Source organism: Trachymyrmex cornetzi, unplaced genomic scaffold (assembly GCF_001594075.2).
Source record: "Trachymyrmex cornetzi isolate Tcor2-1 unplaced genomic scaffold, Tcor1.1 scaffold159, whole genome shotgun sequence".
Lineage (NCBI taxonomy): Eukaryota > Metazoa > Arthropoda > Insecta > Hymenoptera > Formicidae > Trachymyrmex > Trachymyrmex cornetzi.
The window spans coordinates 297,762-302,631 of NW_017296190.1; positions in this window are offsets into that span (position 1 = coordinate 297,762).

Consider the following 4,870-nt stretch of genomic DNA (forward strand, 5'->3'; position numbering starts at 1 on the left):
GCTTCCCCTTCCTCGGATTCAGCTATCAACGATTTTTTTGGGGAGCATCTCGAACTGTCAGAATCGAAGTTTTGGGGTATATATTGGGTTTGATCGTTATTTTCCGCAGTAACACAATCTTTCGTAGTATTTATTGGACCATTGTGATCCATATCATTTAGGTTGCTTGTGTAATTCGCAATTTGATTCCCTATCTTTTTCATTTGATTAATGTGCCGCTTCCAGATTCTACCATCATCTAATTTGATTTCATAATGTATTTTACCTAATCTTGCATTTATATTTCCAAAACGCCATTTAGAGTTTTTGTTTAGATATTCTCTTATCGCAACTCTTTCGCCCTTTTTAAAAACTTTTAATATTTTATCATTTTCTATTCCTTGCTCATTATTTACTTTTGGGAGCATTAAGTCCAATCTGCTTCTTATCTTCCTACCATACATAGCTTCTGCGGGCGATTTATTTAACTCCGGGTGTGGAGTTAATCTATAATTGAACAGAAGTTTTTGCAGATTAGTCTTAATATTGCCATTTGTAATATCTAATTTGCGCAGTGCTTGCTTTAAGGTTTGAACAAAACGTTCTGCCAAGCCATTCGTGGCTGGATGATAAGACGCTGTACGCTTATGATTAATACCATTGTTTTTAAGAAAATCTTGGAATTCTTCTGCTATAAAGGTGCGACCATTATCCGTTACTACCGTTTGCGGCAAGCCAAAACTAGCAAAAATCTCTCTACATTTATCTACGGTTTCCTGTGCGGACATATTCTTCATAATGTGCACTTCCGGCCATTTAGTGTACGCGTCTACTAAGACTAGTAAAATGTGTCCCATAAACGGACCAACAAAATCTATATGCACCCGCTCAAACGGTAATGATGCCGCTTCCCAATGGTGTTTCCCTTTACAATTTGGATTGTTACTAAACATAATGCATGCTTTACAATTTTTAGTTACTTCTTCAATGTCTTTATCAATTCTTGGCCACCAACAAAAATTTCTGCTTAATTGCTTCATTTTTACTGTGCCAAAATGACCCGAATGTAATTCTTGTAACACTTTATTTCTTAAACTTTTAGGAATCACTACTCTTTCTCTTTTAAAAACTATTTCATCTTATAATGTGAATTCACCATCGTTATATCCTAACGGAACAAGGCTTTTGCCTTTCATTAACGCTTGCTGAATTTTATTTAAAAACAAATCTTTACTTGTTTCCTCTTTAATACTTTTTACCGTTACCGGCAACGTTTCTAAATTTTCAATTTGCAGAACATCAATCGTGTCATAATTATTATTATTATTACTCTTTTCCAATATGGGTAATCGAGAAAAACCATCCGCATTTCCATGATCAATTGACTTTCGATATTTAATATCAAAGTTAAAGGCTTGCAAGAAAACCGCGTAGTGCTGCATGCGTAATGCACTATATGCTGGAAGGCCTTTTTTAGGATTTAAAATTTGAGCAAGTGGTTTATTGTCTGTTAATAAAGTGAAACGATTCCCATATAAGAATTGATGAAATTTTTTAATTCCGAATACTATTGCCAACGCTTCTTTATCTATTTGAGCGTATTTCTTTTGTGTTTCTGTTAGCGTATTCGATGTGTATTGGATTACGCGCTCTGTACCATCAGAATACGCGTGAGACAAGACGGCTCCTACACCGTACGGGCTAGCATCTACTGCAAGTACTAGTGGCAACTTAGGATTAAAAGCAGCTAAAATTTTTTTACTTCCAAATTCTACTTTTACTTTATTAAAAGCGGCTTCGCATTCTTTAGACCAATTAAAAATTGTATTTTTCTTCAACAAATTATTTAGTGGATATAATATATAACTTAGATTTTTAATAAAGCGTCCATAGTAATTAACTAAACCAATAAAAGCTCGCAATTGTGTAATATTGGTTGGTCTAGGCATCTTTTGGACGGCTTCAATTTTCTTTGTTTCTTTTGCAATTCCATTTTTATTTATTAAATAACCGCAATATGATATCTCGTCTTTAAGAAAAGCACACTTCTCGACGTTGATACGTATATTATGTTCAGATAAACGGTTCAAAACTGATTCTAATCTTCCTAAATGTTGTTCTAAATCTTTTCCCGTGATTCTAATATCATCGAGAAATACTGCCACCCCGGGTATTCCGGAAAGTATGTTCTCCATAGTTCGTTGCCAAATAGCAGGCGCAGATGCCACCCCGTATATTAGTCTATTACATTTAAATAATCCTTTATGCGTACTTAACGTGAGAATCTCTCTATCAGTTTCCTCAACCGGTAGTTGCATATATGCTTGCTTTAGGTCGATTTTTGAAAAAATCGTGCCGCCCGACATAGATGCGAATAATTCTTCTATCGTAGGTAATGGATCCTCATCAACAATTAATGACGGGTTAACCGAGACACTAAAGTCACCACAGATTCTAATTCCACCGTCTTTTTTTCAAAACCGGTACGATTGGCGTCGCCCATCTTGACGTCTCAACTTTTTCTAAAATACCCGCATCTACCATGCGTTCTAATTCTTTTTCTACTTTTTCCAAAATTTTAAACGGTACCGTACGATTTTTTATAAAAATCGGTTTTGCCTCTGGCTTTAATCTTAATTTGGCTTTAAATTTTCCAATATGAGCAAATTCCTCACTTAATACATTATTATATTTTTTAAACAAATTTGCCAATCGCTTTTGGCCCGACGCGTCTAACATTTGTATGTCTTCTACCTCCCTTAAACTATTTTTAATTTTATCTAATACTTTTAATTGATTTATCCATTCTCTGCCCAACAATGGGTCTCTATCATATTTTACTACGTAAATGTTTAATATTTTATTTTGATTTGCATCCTTTACTTTAACTTTTACAAAATCGAGGGGCACGAAATTTTGCTTACAATACGACCTTAATTTTAAATTCGTTTTATGTAATTCTAATTTTGGAAAATGATTTTTAAGCCATTTATCGCTTACCAGCGTAACTGCCGCACCGCAGTCTACGTCGAATTTTATCATTCTATTTTCAATACTGAGGGGCACCGTAAATTTTGTTCTGTATTCGAGATGCTCCATATCGTTGACATGAAAAACCTCTTCCAACAAGTGGGCCTGTCCCTTCTTTTTACAGACTTTCTGTAAATGCCCAAAGCCACCGCATTCTCTGCATTTGACGTTCCGAGGAAGGGTACAGTTAGGTGCCAAATGAGCCTGTCCACATCTAAAACAAACAATATCATTAAATTTGGAATGAAAACGCTTGTTATTGTGCTTATTATTCTGTTTGAAATTGGAACGGTTTGTTGACGATGTGTCCTTTCTCTGGCCTTGTTGATTTGCCTTTTTTCCTTTTCGATCCTCTCGGCCATTTGTCCTCTTGTGTTTTGCTCCTTCCCCAACAAAGTCAACGGCTGTTTCCAACTGGTTTTCTTCTTTTAATTTGCTGACTCCTTTTTCCGCTAATTCCATGCCGCAAGCAATTTTTAATGCTGATTCCCTCGTAAGATTGGCAGTCTCCAGAAGCCTTGACTGGATCCGTTGGTTCTTCAGCCCGTATACAAATTGATTCCTCAATTCTGTTTGCAGATAATCTCCAAATTTACAGTGTAGCGATAATTTTTGAAGAGCGGCCATGTACTCCTGTGCACTCTCCTCTGAGCGTTGAATACGCTTTCTATATATATATATCTCAGCGATCTCCAATGGTTCTGGTGCGTAGAATTCCTTTAATTTTTCAACTAACGCATTATACGTCTGCGTATACGGATCGACAGGGTCGAGTCGATCACACAAAATTCCAAAAGCTTCTACGCCCACAAAATGTAATAGATAGCCGCTCGTTCTGCATCTTCCATGATTTGAAACACACGGAACGCCCCTTCCAACCGTTGCAACCATCTCACTAACGGCTGCCGTTGCGGGTCGAACACGTCGATCTGAAGCGGATTTGCAACTGCCACTTTCTGCGCCGAAATTATTCCTGAGCCCGGGCTCTGTACCCCCGAACTCGTGCCCGATCCCTCTGTGGGCATTTTCTACGTTTCTCTACAATTCTTCCTTCCGATTTGGCTAACGATCACGCTCGCCACTCGTGCTCAGCTTGTGATTTTTGTATTGAGAAATTATCCCATCCTCGTCGCCAGCTGTTGTGTTCTTCAAGTTAGGAATCGGTGAGGAATCGAACTATGGAATGAAGATACACGAATACGAAACTGAATTGCTGTATTTCTGCTTTTAGTACACGAACTGCGTGTTCAACTTGGAGAATCGTGCAGGAGAGTGCTGTCGGGCGGTATATTGCTCCTTACGCGCGCGCTATCCGCCAGTCCCGGGTGGGGATACATATGACGCGGCGAAATCTGAGCATTTAGCCGATAATGAAGAGTCGACTTCGTAATATTTACAAACGCCGTGCGGTGTTATCCGAAAACGCTAATCTTAGTATACGTGTGAAATATACAATAGTAAAACGTTTTAATTTTATAATTTTTATTATTATGTCTCTTTATTTCTTCTATAAAGAAAACGAAATTCTGTCAAGTGACAAACAATTAAACATTTATACATTGAAATACTTGTGCAAAGAAGTACCCTTATAAGAAAAAAAATCTATATGTCGAGGGATTTTGATGAAATTCCGAATTTGTTTTGTCAAAAAAATTTTCGGTTTTTAGGAACCCATAGTAATAAAATAAAGTAAGAAGAAAAAATATTAATGCAAGACGACTCGACTATACGACTTTATGTTTAAAAAAAATTTGACCGCGTTTTTAAGCAAAAAATAATGTCGCAGTGGCGCTTTGCGCTTTTTATTCTGTTGCTGTCGTTTGATTGTATACACGTCCTGGCGCGGATGCATATCCTATAT